We start from the raw sequence: 15,715 nt of genomic DNA, 5'->3' as shown, positions 1-15,715 counted from the left end.
AATGACCTGAAGATAATTAATGACCCCTCTTTATAGTAGTGTGAATATTTTCATTGACTTCCCCCCGTAGAAACATATTATTATGTTTTAGCTGTTGTAGAGCAGTGACTGCCAGCTGTGCTTCATGTGACTGCGGAGAAATAGCTTCATAAAACTATTCCTTCACCCCTCAAGTCCAGGTCTTTTTTCTTTGTGTGGGAAGCCCACAGCAAAGGACTAGGCATTGCTCTGAACCTCTTTTTTCTTCCGTGTGCCTGTATAAGAAATGTTATTGAATGAAACAAGAATGTCTGAAGTGTGGGTTGATAAAGGATCTGAAAATATATTTGGCAAGGGAGCGGCTGCCCGCCCCCACTCCTCAGTCAGGAGTTTCTGGTTCTGGGTCGGTCGCTGGTGAGGAGGACTGGTGTGAAGTATTTTAATGAGGCAAACTACTGTCTTTAAAATGCCAGGAAAATAATTGCAGATGTATATTTGAATATGCATTTTTTGGATGTTGATTTTTGGGCATCTGCGGTGGCTAGAATAACACAACCTCCCCTGAAAAAAATAATTTCTGATCTACATGTAAATACATTTTCTGAGATTTGGAAGTAATTATAAACCACAGAGCAAGAATATTGTGGTGAGTTTCACTGCAGGTCCTGAACACAGAGCAAAAAGTACAGAGCCACTTCTGCTCCTGATGTGATTACAGGGGTAATAAGTTAATGTCAGCTGAAGCCCCAAACCACTTGGATTTTATTTGATTCATTAGTAGTGTATTAAACTGAGAAATGTATTCTGGTATTGAAACGTACTCTAGGTAGCTATAACAAGTATGCCAAAGCCATATGTGATGAATAACTATAATGTTTTATAGCTGACAAATGAAAAATACTTGGGGCTATTATAGGAAAACAGAGATGAAAAGGGATGAAAAAAAGGACACAACTTTTTTGAGATATGTCAATGCAAAACTTTTAAGTAACATTGTTGGGGAACCCTAATTTGCATAAGTTGAAAAACATACATTTAAACTGTATTTGAGGCACTTGCCATGTTAAATATCTCCTGTCTTTTTTTTTTCTTTTTTTTTTTCTTTTTTTTTTTTTTTTTTTTTTAATATATGAAAGTTCAGACATAAAGTTATTCATACATTAAGGTGTAGGGACATTTTAGATAAGCTCTCCAAAGCTTGCAAAGTGAAAAAAAAAAAAAAAAAAAAAAAAAAAAGAAGTTGATATTTGCAGATTTTCCTCAATCTCTGAAGTAAAGTGTATTTATTTGGTTTATGAAGTCAAAGTAAGGAATGAAATAAGAAAGCAGCCTCAACACAAGAGCAATGGCTGTTGCAAATACTGCTTCATTTGCAAAAACTAAAATTATTTTTAAACCTCTTTTACTACCCACTGTGTATGCTAGTTTGTTTACCAGAAAAACCTGTAGACAATGGCAGAGAGATTTTGAAGGGCATGCTGTTTGTAATTTGCATTTGTAAATATTATGATCTGTAAATACTATGGTTTAAACACAGTATTTACAGTCACATTTGGGAAGGCAGCTGACTGCTCACATTTGGGAGCACCTCTTATTCACGCAGTCTTGTTTTTGGGGAAGATAAATATACTTTACCTGTCAATTTGACAGGACTTCAGTTTCCTGATTTTTAACAGAAAGGATATTTCTTTGCTCTAGATTTTTTCAGAGGGAGTGATTGAGGGGCAGGGGTGTGTTTCTCTGAGGTGGTGTGATTCTTAGGCATTTTGTCTATTTGTGTAGTTTCTGCTGCAGTAGCACAGCTAGCTGGAACATGGAATTGGCATGCTCTTAGAAGTTCAAAAAAAGAAGGATAAAAAAACCTCACTGCGATAAAGAACAGAAAGCTAACCTTGAAACCAGACTGATTATCTTTCCTTCAGTTTACTAATTCATTTTCTCCTGTCTAGTGCTCCTCTGTTTGACCTTTTACCTCTGCAGAGAAATTATTCAAGTGTTTCATTTTTTATATTGTATTAAGATTTGAGTCCTGAACCCAACAATAATCCCTATCAATGATAAAATTACTTGAAAGTAAATGTAAAAATGCAAATGAAAATAGAAATATTCTTTAAATAGGGGGTATTGGTTTGTGAAGAAATGTACACCAAAAATGTAACGCATCTAGATTTGTCAAACAAGTTAATAGATTTCCCAAGTTAATGAGTTCTCTTATTTCACACAGGAACAGACATTTCAGTTCTGAATGTCGGAGAATTGTATTTAAATCATTCTCCACAAATACAGACTCCCTCTAAAGTGATGGGAATGGAAGTCAACCAACAAGTGTGGTTCATATTTTCATGTGATTCTGAAATATTGCTGGAACAAAAAAACCTTGATCAAAGCTTGGTGGTTTCAGGGACCAAACCACCATACCCTGCTTTTTGATTTTGAAAGCTTGGGGTGGGGGGTTTTTTGATCATCTGAGGTTACAGTTTTAGAACATTTTTCCTAACGTGATAAACTGAAAACAATTTAAAGTAGGTCAACATAAATTTGAATGTACAATTATACACACAAGACTTTTTTTTCCCCTATTTTCATTAAAAATAGGTGACTTTAAAATTGCAGGCCCAACATCATGCGCATTTTATGTTCTTATAAGTGGTTTGCAAATTCTGTCTTTTGTGCACTCTATTGAAGTCAGTGGGAGTTTTATCCCTGGCATCACTGAAACCCAAATCTACACTTGAGTATGCAGAACTGAGCCTTCATTTCCCAGGAAAGTTGTGTCACTCACAGCTTCTCTGTTTTGAGGTTGGATACTCCCAGTTTGGTAAATTAACATGTAAATCCATTCAGTGTCATTAGGAAAGGCCGAGAAATGTATTCCATAAGTGGAAGAGTGTTCATGTATTAAATACTGCTGAGTTGACTTCTTCATTGTGTACATCATGTTCTGAGGTTATTCAAGATCGGTTGTGGACCCTGTGTTATCTTTTACACAAGGGTATGTCTTGATACGAGTTAAAATCTACAGGAAATTTCTGTCTTCTGACATTTTCCCAGTCACATTTACCATGTTTCACAGGGATGTATGTTCGTGTACCCGAGTGCCTTTGGATGGGTGAGGGGGTTGCTTTCCAGAGCACAGCTCCAGTCCTCCATATGCTGTACATTTAATTTTAAATACAGCATTTATGTATTTCAAGGGAACTGCACTAACTTGATAGTGTTGCCTGGGGGAGAAAGAAATGCTTTCATGCAAAGATTGTCACGGGCAGTGAAGTGATAGCTGAAAGTAGCTGGCCTTATTAAGCAAAGTTCCTGGAGGTGTTTACATGTCTGTGTAGCTGTAAAATAGCCTTTCTTCAGTCCTGTGGGTTTTTTCCCTTTCTCCCAGTTCTGTGTTTCAAGTTAATGTATATATTGTTATATGTGAGCTTCTGTTTAGAAAAAGATTGGGAATAAAGACTAAATCCCATTTGCATTACGTATGTGAGTAGCTCGGTTGCTTTCAGTGTGTCTATTTGAACAAGTAAAATAAAATCAGATTTAATTCCGAATCCTTTTACTAACCAGCAGGGAAGAATACTCATTGACCATAATAATAACAACTTAGCAGAGTACTAGATGTCATCTATAAATGATACAGATTTTTTAGTCATTAAGTCACATTAAGGAGTACTAAGTTTTGCCCTCAGCATAAGTAGTCTTGCAATTGCATCTGTCTCTTCACTATGCAGAGAAGATGAAAGGAAGATTGTGTTTTGCCCTATTATCTAAGAAATTGCAAAGCTATGAAAAACAGATTACTATTAATAAACAAAATTTTCTTCAAAAGGCTATGCATACAGTTGTGAGGAAACAGCTGCTCTCCCTTCCAGAATGTACAATTGGCAAGTACATTAATTTTTAAAAATATTATTTTGAAGGCATCCAAACCAGTAAAAGTGCAGAAACTGTGACAAGGATACATATGCACTTTGTTGTGATTCAGTATGGTCTGACAGAGGAACACTTTTTCCTCTTAATACCTAAAGTGGCAAATTTTAAGTCTTTCTCAGGCAGCTGGGCTTCTACTAAGTTATCACAAGCAGTACAGGTGAACCGTTGGTGACTTTGATCATATCCAAGTAAATAACAGTAAATATGACTTGAATTTTTCTCTGCCACACCTTCCCTTTGCATTAGAAAATAGAGACCAGGGCATTTTTCTGTTAAAGCTCTTACACCAAGTATGGTGTTTGTGAAGAGTACCTGACCAATTGTTACAGCAATTAGTAGAGATACACCCCAAATTAATGAGTGAATAACCAATAAAGACAGGCAGCTGTCTGGCATGCATTCCCATGGCATTCTCAGGGCCTCCAGCAAGACCTGACAAATGCCACCAGAGTATTTCCCCCTCCATCCATTGCCAGCAAGGCTGGAATCAGCAGTGATAATCTCAGGGCTTGGGGTGTTAGCCCGCCGAGAGATGGATTTGTAAAAACCCCTCTTCATCAGATGCAGACCAGAAAAGAGTCTCCACGTACAAACAACTTGGACAGGAGCCATCTAGGCTAGGACTGGACCAGAGACCACGGGATGAACACTTCAGTAGCTCATAGCCATTTGCCCCAGCTGTTTTCTTTGAATACACAAGATTTAAGCAAGAGTGATTAGGATAATAAAAATAAGTAATACAGCTCTAGTGTTCATAGGTTAAGCCACACGTTATTTTTGCATTGTGAATTTCTGCATGAGTAGTGTAGTGTTCTGGGGTTCTCCTGGTGGTGGTCGCTCTGACTCAAAGACCAGCTGTTTGTCACTTAGTGCAGACAACCAGTAATATTACAAGTAAATAAACAATTATGAGAGCAGGTATCACCAGCAGCTGAGCCAAGGAGATGAGCTGGAACTGAAAATGGGGAAGAAAACAACACAAATGTAATTTTCATCATGCAAAAAACATCTGTGTGAGTAAGGATTCCAAGTGGTTGTTGCCAAGGAAATTATAATGGCAATTTCAACTGTTGGTATTTTATCTTGATGTAGGGAACATACGCACTGGTTATAAAAAAACCCGCCTTAAAAATGTGATGTTTAATTCTTCTATGACAGAGTCATTTATTATGACTTACGGATTAGAATGCTGGTTCCCTCTTACTAATTAGAAATGTTGATTATTCTTTAGATAAGGTGTCATTTCTCATGTAGATCATGTGTGAGGCCCTGAAAGTAGTGAAAGTGTCACCTGAAATCTTGAGAGGAATTTTACAGAGCTCTGAGTTCCTCAACTCCAGCTCTTAGGTGAAGACTGCTTTCACCAGCAGGTACCTGCACACTGGGTGTTTGCCTTCCCATCCTGAGAACAGAGGCAGAGGACTTCTCCTTCCAGCCATACCCTTTTGTTGTGACCTTTATATTACAAACAAGCATCCTTTTCTTAAACTGATTTTGCCATCATTCTTCCCAGAACCACTTTGTATTTTTCAATCCCACTTTTAAATACAGGCAGAGATAAAACAAAGCCATTTATAGGAACAGTTTTTTAATCAGAAGGTCTGATCCATGGGGCACCATGGAGGTGTGTGTACTGAGAGGAATGTAGCCTCAGTTGTCCCAGGTGAGCTCCTCTTTATTGAAAAACACATTGGAACAATCTTATAGTGGAGTCTATGGTATAACCATTTTTGGAACTATTGTAGCAACAGTTGGTAACTCTAGGTCTGATTTTGAGAGGATTCCACCCGCTTCAGAATAGGCGGCTTCCTACCTAAGCCCCTTCCTAACCTTAGCCCTAAAGACTCTCCCAAAAGAGCCTGGGAGAAAATTATGCTGATGAAAAAACAAGAATTTTCTTTCTATTTAATTTTCTGTTTACCCTGTCATGTATCCTGTAAGTCCCCTCATCCCAGAGACATTAAAAAGTCTTAACAATGTTCTGTTGACTTAGAAGAAGCCACATTACTGGGTCCCAGTCTGACTCTGGCACTTCCCTGTTCATTTTGGCTGGTCAGTCAAGTGGTGTAAAATTCATACCTCGGACACTGCTAAGAAAATTGCCTGTAAATGGTGGTTTCTTCTGGCAAGTCAGAGTGTAGGCTGCAATGGGGGCAGTCAATCTCAGCCGAGGGCTGAGATACTTTAAGGTTTCTTTCACCTTGGACCTGTGGCTGGTCTCCATATTTGAAGTAAGAGAATCATTTCACATTAAAGGGCAAAAGTTGTGAGAACGTGTCCATTTTCCAGTAATTTCCAAGTGTGTTTTCTTCTGTTTACCAGAGATCTGGAGAAATAAGACAGCCTCTCAGCTGAATTGACTAAATAAAAGGAATCTGCTTTTGAAGTATATGGATTTCAGAATCAAATTTCCTTTTTCTGTGCCTGTTGGCTTTATAGGCTTGTTTACTCAGGAGGAAATTACTTGTTTTATAATGTGTTTAACATCATGTTTGTTAATCTGTGCCATAATAAAGAGTTGTTTCCTTGTGTAAGCAAGCATTTCACGTGTAAGCATGTGTGAGTCTCCCATTGAAATGATGAGGGGGGGTCTGTATCTAAGCCTGTTCCTCTGTTTACAAAATGGACAAGAGACTTGTTAGTTACACAGCTATATTATATGCTTGAGATAACTGTAAATAGTTTATTAAATTTGCTTCTCATTGCTTCCCCTCATTAATATTTTGGAACAGTTTTACAAGCAGCTTATGTGTAAAAACTAAAGTCTCTATAAAGGTGTCACAAAAGGAAATTTCAGAATCGGGCCCTTCAGAATAAAAAGTTGCAAAATTATGTTGTTGCAAAAGGTTTCAAAATTTCTAGGCTCGTAAAGGTTACAGTCTCGAACAAATCAAAATTCTTTAGAGACCCATTGGATAAATCATTTCTGTGTTGGGGAAAGATTCAGTGACTAGTGGACCAGCTAGAAGATCAGCTCTCTGAGGAACAGAGAATATGCAGACATTGAACAATACTACTTCCTTACTTGTAGCATTCATAATAACCAGAAAGTGTGGGTGTATATATATTAGAAATAATCCTGTCTAAATCATTCTCAGTTACTGAAATGTCTGAATACTGCAGCATATTTTTCCACTAACATTTTTAAAAGTACAGTAGTATAAAGATCTTTTTTGGATACGACTTTAAAAAAATTTCTGACATTGAATCAGCAGTCCATTATCTCAAAGTGAAGTATGTGTTAATTGAAGTTCAGTTGATCCATTCATCACTAATACATCATGTGCGGCCTTTTTTGTCATTTTTCATCATTTCTGATAGAAAATGAGAATTCGCCGTATTTTTTTTTACATTAGTGATCAAATCAACATATCAAATGCATTTCAAATCCAAATCTTTCAGTGTGTTCCACCCATTTATGAGAAGTCTTTCTAGTATGTTTGAGCTGGTCTGCTTTAGTCCTGTCTGCCTCTCCCTCCTGCATTGCCTCTAAGCTTTCCACAGAAACTAAAAAGTCAATGCTGTTTTAAAGAATGCTTTCTTCCCTACTACACCTCTTAAATCTTCAAGCTGCTCTGGGGTTTTTGTATTATCTGTCTGCACTTAGTCACCTCATCCTTTTAAATTAGATTTAATATTTAAAAATGCGGTGCCTGGTGGTGCCACCCCACTGTTGCATGTCACAGATTCTGATTAACTTAGAGAAGAGATAATGGTAAATTACAACTGTTGCCAGTAAAGGGAAATGTTGTGAAATTTAAAAGTAGTTATATTTTGAAAAATAAATTACAATCCTGGGAAAGGAAAAAGCCTCAAGGAAAAGCAAATTAGGAGTAACATGGAAATAATAGCACTTGGCAACTTGCAAGGTTGGAGGTCATGTTAGAAGGTCCCTGGACAGCCTATTCATTCTTCTGTAGTGTTTTTCATTCCTAGGTACTTGTGGGTTTCTCTTTTACTAAAATAGGGCTACAAATCATGTTTGATATAGAGACAAACCAGGCTGAAAAATATTTTCTCTTTTTTTAAATATACAGTCAATTTCTGCTAGTTTACAAGAGCTGAAACTTCAGATACTGGTATTACTTTAAAAGAAAAAGAAACAAAAGATGTGGCAAAAGGGAATTGAGCCCATGGGTGTGTAATAGGAGGCGAATGATTGTTTTCTACTCTGAGCAAGGCAGGCCTTCTGTGAAGGGTTTTATGTAATTTTCTTCAGCTGAACAAAGCGGAGAATACTTAACAAAATTGCCATTTTTAAAATCTCATTGTGAATACTCAGCATGCTGTGATCATACACTGTGTAATGGTGTTTGCAGTGAATAAATTGCTGTAGATAGTATAATATAAATAACTATTTTGTGCATTAAGCAGTTCTCTTCATGATGGTTTCTATCTCAGGAATGCTCTGAGGATAGGGCTTTGGAGAATAAAAGCATCAAAGTAGTCTTTGAATAATACCAGTCTGCTAAAGCACTAGGATACTTCTAATAATTTTTAGCAATATTATTTAGAAGCAAATAACAAAATCAACTAAGTGATACTTACTTTGGTCTTAATCTATTTGATATTAATACTGTGGCCCAAACTTACTAATTTTAAAGACAACACAGCTCCAGCTAATAAATTTTAACAGCTCTTGTGATAGGAGGGCAGATAAAATTTATTACAAGCAAAAAGGATTTGCTTCATACAGACTTTGGGGACATTGACCTGATGTGCTGCAGGTTTGTTGCAAGAAAGAAAGAGGCAGGAAGCCCTAAAATTAAACTGCATCTCACTTTGGATGATAGATAAACCTCTAGAAATACCTTACTAAAACTACAGAAGACTGACAATCAAAAAATGCTGTACCATACTGAATTCCAGTGGTCTCAATAAGCATGAGAAGCAATGTCAAGCAATACCCTGTAATACATTATTGCTCCTTTAGCAGCTCACTGGGATCAGTTTTCCTACATGTTCATCCAGTCCGGTGTACCACAAACATAACAATTCCAAAGTGTACATGGAAACCGTAACTGGCTTCAATAGAAAGCACATAATAAGAGCAGGATATAACTGCTTCAGAAGGATTGCAGCCAGACTTAGAAAAATGTCTTAATATCCTCCTTCCTTTGCTGCTTGCCAAAAAGTACTTCAAAAAAAAAAAATAAATAAATGTTCCTTAATGAAAGATGGTCTCAGTCAGAAAACTGAAGAACTGGAAGAAAGTCTGATTCAAAATTTTCAGCTGAATTCTCTTACTGCAATGGAACTAAGTGGTGTAAGTGATTGAAGTGATTGCCTGATGTGTTTCTCTCTGCCAAAGCCTTTCTGCGTGACAAGTGGCCCAATCACTTTGACCTCTGTTTTCATTATAAATAATTAAGTCTAATGAAAGATACCTACTCAAAGATCATACTCATCTAATAATATTGATATTCCAACATATGTAAGACATAAATTCCCATTTGTTTTGTAGGGTGATGAAAAATACTGGATCTAGCACATTCAAGTGTTAGGTCATGGTAAGGCAAGGTTTTTCACCAACTGTTGAGTCTATTTAAAGTAAAATTAACAACTCCTTTTTTTTTTTTTTAATGTAAATATATATTGTGATTTACTTAGAGTAAAGAGTTGATTTACTTCGAGTACTTAGAGTAGATGTCTTGGACCTCAAATTTAATGCTGAAAAATTTCTGCGTTTAGTCTAGATTATAACTGCTAAGAACAATGAGCATCTTCCAGCATCTTAATAATGGCACTTCTTTGCACCATCTAGGTGAAAGAATTGAGATGATGATAGTTTTAATGAATTGTTTAACTGATTAATTGAAAAGGAAGATTTTTGGGATTTTCAGGGGGGAAAAAATATACATTGAAAAAATATTATGCATTCTAAAAGTGGGGGCTTTATTTCTTGAAGAAAATTTAAGTCAACAATATTATAGCCCAAGTAAGCACTAATCTCTAATTCTGAAAAGGGTTATTTCTTTAATTGTCCTTTGATTTTACTGCCTGGAGACCAGCCTGCTAATTTTATTCATAGCAGAGGTATTATTAACCACACAACAGCGCCCATTGCCACAGGCAGTCTCGGTGCTCACTGCTATCTCTTCGTTTTTGTTTTGTAGAAGTGTATTCTTTTGGCTGCTGTGGCAACTGTTTATTACATACATTTACCAAAGTACCTCCTGATATCACTGTAGCATCTGGGTAGGCAGCTGTGACTCCCTTTCCCTTCCCTACCCAGTGTTCCTGCAGCTCCCACTCTGCTTGCTCTTCGTTTTCCAGGGAAGGAAGGAAACAATATTACTGTACTGTAATAAACCACCCCTGTGCCATTTTTTAACCCCTCCTCACCTCTGGAAAAAAAAAGTGAAAAAATAGCAGGATGTGTTGATGGCTTTTGATGAGGGACAAAGAAGTGGGGTGTTAGAAGAAGTGGGATCTGCACATACCTGAAGTGCAGAAAGATCCACCGTGATGAAGGAGTCACCATACAGAGAGAGGGTGGGGAAGAAACCACCCTCAGGTGGAAACTAGAAAATACATGCACTACAAAGGATAATAGCCACAAACAAGGGAGTCATAAAGCTGGAGAGGTGGCGGATCAGGTCGGCTTCCAGGCTGCAGAGAGGAGAGTATTGGGACAAGAGCAAAAGAAATTGAGCAGATAACCTGTACTGCTGGCACCATCTGTATCCTAATACTGTCCGTATCCATTCTGAAGTTACAGAAACCTGACAGTGGCTTACAGGACTGTGATGCCAGTGCTTCACAATGGCACTTTTTGCATTTTGTTGTGTGGGTTGTGGAGGTGGGTTTGAATCACCTGGTGATGTATTAGCATAGCTGCTGCTGATTTGCTTCTTCCCAGATTGAGATTATCCAGCAATCACTTCCCCAGCACAGCCCCACTGCTCGCCTCATGGTTGTCCCCAAGCACAGGGTCAACCTTGAGCTGTGGTGCAGACCAAAGCACTATTTTTGCTTAGAACGAGTTTCATTATTGGCACCATGTTCAAAACAGAGCAGAGGGTATACTGAGTTTATTTTAATGAAGCTTCATATCTGCTTCTCAAGAGGTGTATCTCGTTGAAAGCTGAATCGGCAGTCTTCTAGTTTGGCACATCCATCTTCTCCCCTCACCAGCTGCGCTCCTAAATTGTTTTGCCAATCTTCCGATACTTTTGTATCCACTTTGCCCTCTAGGCAAGTGGCCTCTCGGAAGCATTCCCAGAAAGTAGCTAGAGGCAGAATGTGCTCCTGCGTATCTGTTAGATGTGCAAGAAATGGGATTGCAAGAAGCTGTTGTAGTACTTAGAAATGGGGACCATTCTGTAATGAGCTTCTCTCCTCAGAGGGAAAACTCCTAAACATTGAAGCCAAGGCTCTGCACGATAAAAGCCAAGGAAGAGAAAGAGCCTTGCATGTGTCCTTCTTTTCCCTACTGTCATAAGTTACCAAAGCGAGTTGAAAGGGACTGCGTCCTCCACAGACTGCACCCTGGTTCTGATGTGTGTTTCTGCGTGCCAAGGCAATTCAGATTACATAGTGAATGCCGCCATGTAATGATAGGAGTGAATTGCCATAGGCAATGCCATGGAAAGTGAGCTCATGGGTGTTAGTATATCATGGTTCTGCTTTATTCTTCACTGTTGTAAAAACACACACTCTGCAAGAATCTTTCCGTTTCTTTCTGAGTCTTGAGGACTAGGAAGGCCTCCAACCAATGTGCTTTCCTATTTTATTTGGCCTGATCAGTTACATGCCACTCCCAGATCATGTATCAGACCTAGAAAACCCTTGAAGTTAAAATCCTACTGCTTTGCGCTACAGGATGACTTTCCCTTGTGTTAAAGAGTATCCACTTTAGTGGCGCTTACCAACAGGATTCCGAGACAAGAACAGAAGGGAAGAGGCTGAAAGAGTCCTCATTTTCCATCTTACCAGGAACACACTATGATTTATGCTACTTCCAGTCATAGGCACTGGGAAAGCACGTGACCCCCTCATCAAGAAATATAAGGTAGATTAAAAATGATAACATTATTTTGACTAATCTGTTTTGTATGACTTCTTGACAATCAAGGTAGACATTCCTTTTTTTTCTTTTTTGACCTTCTGTATTTTCACTTTTCTAAATTATTTGCTGAAAATTATGTACATTTATATACAGTTGGCAGCTAAAAATCAACTGTACTTTGATAACTTCTCCAGACAGGTATTTACCCGGTAGATCTCATGAGTGCTGTTGTTTTCATACAACTTTTCTAATACATTATTTTGCATTAAATATTTTAGGGTATTTTAAATGCAAGGAAAGCTTAGTGTTTATAATGCATTGCACTGGACAAGCAGTTTTTAGCAGGACTACTTTCAAGTGGCTGCCTGCCTGAAACATATTGAGGGAATAGAAAATACTCCATGTGGTAAGCATATTTAAAGCAAAGTTAATTCAGTTCTAGTAGCATTTAAAATGTTTTGCTAATAACTGTAGCTGACGTCCATACATTTCACCTGGAAGTATCTATGGGAAGCCACAGAAGAACTGAAATATAGAAAAGGCAAAGGAGAATTAAATTTAAAAAAAAAATAATAATAAAAAAAAAATTTACATGTTTCCACTCCTTTGTCCTGAATTTCATACACTCATATGGATGTCATTCTGGAAGAAATCTGGCTCCATGTCCACCTATTCCAGCTTTTCCACTGAGCAAACCTCCACAGAGGTGAAATACAGTGTTCTGTGGAGGGTCTCATCAGCTGTAGGGGAATAATAGCAGCAGACAGCTGGCTCTTGGCAAGCCATGAATAACTTCAAGTTGCATGGGGCTCAGCTGCACCTCCTTGGTCCTATGTTACATATTCCACCTGGGAGGTAAAACTGGAAATGTAGGGAGCACCAGTTCCAGAGCCACTCCACAACCTCTCTGCTGGTTCCTTGATTGCCCCACCCTGCAGAGTCACTGGGTTGTCAGCATCTGGGCTCACACTGGGAGGCTGCACTGCTGTTCTGACAGCAGGCCTGTCCTCCTGACCACCTTACAGTTCATCCACTTCCACCTGGAGCTGCCCAGCCACCATTATCTCTCCCTTGGAGCTGACTGCTGTAGCAGAAGGTTCGTCACAGGCAGCACGTGTGTGCTCTGGCCCTGGGTCAGCTGAGTTCAGGACAGATTTAGTCTGCCTTTTGCTGAGAGGGTACCCATCTAAATCTGTCTTTCCAAAGATTACAGAACTTCAGGCACTGAGCTGTTTGGTGCACTTTCTTTGAGATCTGTGGTTTGGTTGCCAGTAACTTTAATAGAGCTGGAATATAAATCATACTGAATGTAAAACATTTGGGCTTTAGTGTGTCGGGCAGATATCCATGTAGAGAGAAGGGTAATTAAATCCCCTTGCATTTTAAACCTTACAGAATAAGGCTCTGGCTGAGGTCTTGCACATGTGGGAAGTTCCTTTGGTGAAGCCTGTTCGAGTTGCCAGTAATGCGGATAAATAAAAGGCTTAGCAATTAAGAAAGAAGGAAATCAAAGACAATACACCTGTCAAACTTTTTGTATTATTAATGCACAAATGAAAACCCGTGATGCTTGTGCATGCTGTTGCCCTTAGTACCAGCTGTTGCCTGTGCACATGGGCTGGTATCTCACATGGCTGAACAGCCCTGCTGCCAGCAAGCACTCAAACAGGCAGCGTCAGTAACAGCAGTCTTCCCACACTCCATACAATTTAAGCTATTCTTCAAATTAATAATAATACTTAATAAAGCTTCATCTCTCATTTGCAAAGAAAACCTTCAATTAATGGTAATCAGCATCCTCAGAATGTGATCAGGCTGGGCTTGTAGCTGGACGTGCCGAAACAGTTCAACTGGCAGATGGAGCATTTTCCAACTATTCTAATTAATGACTGCTCATTTCAAATGTTAATGCAATTAAACAAATAGGCAAAACAAATAAAAATAATATCCAGTATGAAAATGCCACTATCAGAGAGAGTTCTGATCAAAAAAGTGAGCCCCACTCAAATCCAGAAAGGGCCCAACTATCCCCTCTTGGCTAAATAAGTTCCGAAAGAGCTAGGGCTAGCTTTTGTTACTTATTTCCAACCATTTCTCTGGGAATGACATTTATATCCCATCCATTTTAACCTGGCGGCATTGACTGAGGAATTGCTTCTTTAAGTGTTAGAACATTTTCCTACAGAAAACGAGAAGGGATTCCTTTCACATAATATGAGCTTTTTTTGGTATAAGATTTAGACTTGCCTTGCTTCTTGTCTTTTCTATTTGAAATAATTGTCTGCATTTTTTTTTTTAGGAGTTTTATTTTCTGCGAATATTGTATACCATACCACTGATGTAGGACTGCATTTGTTTGGGCTTATAAAGAGTTCAATTAGCTCCTTAATGCCTAGTTCAGTCACAATTAAACCTTCCCTGTTGACTCAAGATTGGTCTTTCTAAAGGCAGTGGAGGTGGTTTTAATTATTCATTCTCTGGTTTGTTTCTTACAGCAGTCTCAGCTGTGCTTTATTATTCAAAGGTTAATGCAAACTGAGAACTGGGTAAATTAAATTTGTTTGGCAGCTAGCAACCTGATGTATTATCGACACTGTGAGATATGGATGGCAACACTTCTGCTATTGTGCCACTTAAAAAGCCAGATTTTATCTTTAAAACAATTGCTAGTTTTGTTGCTACAGCTGATAGAAAATGAACGTTCCATAATGTTATAGTCTCTGTAACCCATTATTGTTGAGAAAGCAAGGTAGTTTAGAAAGCCAAGAAGCATTAACTGCTATTATAGAAAATGGATGTAGGTACCATGACTAATGAAGTGCTCTGCACGGGACTAAGTCATGCAGCTGTATTCAGGGAATCGTGCAGTCAGAAGTTTTAATGAAGGGAGCCCAAGGAATTGCAGGTGAAAGTGAGTTTTATTAACTTGCAGTGAACAAAATGAATAGTTGAGCAGTGAACATGACATGATGTCGTATAATAATTGTATGCCTTGGGTACATTGTTAGGCATGGAGCATAGCCAAGAGCTTTCAGCTGTTCTACACACAGAGTGATTCCACAAACCCCTGTATGCTGCAGAAACCTTCACTGCAAACATAACAAGAACTGTTTCACAAGAGATGCCTTAAGACAATACCACATCACTTTTTTGAGATGTCTACCAGCACTGCCTTCCTCTAAAAAATATTAATCAGATATCTGGAAGTCACCATTCCAATTGATCATAATTAAAATTCAGGTCCTATATCAGTGACTGTAATCAGCAGGCTGTGAATGGAAAAGAAGAGGCCTATGCTTTAAGAGTAAAATACATATTTGTATGGACAAGCATTACATTGTATGAAAGGAGGCTATGTTGGCTTTTAGAAGAGTCATGCCCAAGAACTTTTATTAGTCAGTATTTTATCTTTTTCAGGAATTCACCATACAGGGGAGAGATTTTTCTTGTTTCATACAGGATTATGTTTTGTATATTTTAAATATTACTTCAGTACTGTGCTTTTAACCAAGGACTTTGATTTAACATAATCCAACACTTCCTGTTGGATTTAATATAATTAACATAACCCACTTCCTGTTTATATTACTTTTGAGATAGGACAATGGTTGCAGAGCAGAGCAGCCTTCTGTGGTAGTGGCTGGAGATCTTAGGTTAGGAACAAGTGCAGCTGCAAGGCTGGTTGTGCTCAGTTCAGTCTTTAGCACAGTCTGTGCCATGTAATGTGTGTAATTACACTGCTACTGACTGAGGAGGTAGGTGGATGAGGAGGTAGGTGAAAATAGGGTGGCTTGT

General features: G+C 38.3%; 1 protein-coding gene across 2 annotated transcripts in view; it reads left to right on the top strand.

Annotated features, from left to right (window-relative positions):
• UBE2E2 (ubiquitin conjugating enzyme E2 E2) overlaps nt 1-15,715 on the top strand; it is a 202,055-nt gene that overhangs the window by 148,868 nt on the left and 37,472 nt on the right. The window lies entirely within an intron of this gene.

This window comes from Hirundo rustica, chromosome 1 (assembly GCF_015227805.2).
Source record: "Hirundo rustica isolate bHirRus1 chromosome 1, bHirRus1.pri.v3, whole genome shotgun sequence".
Taxonomy (NCBI): Eukaryota; Metazoa; Chordata; class Aves; order Passeriformes; family Hirundinidae; genus Hirundo; species Hirundo rustica.
The sequence above is the reverse complement of the archived record's forward strand: the minus strand, read 5'-3'. Positions and strand labels throughout refer to the sequence as shown.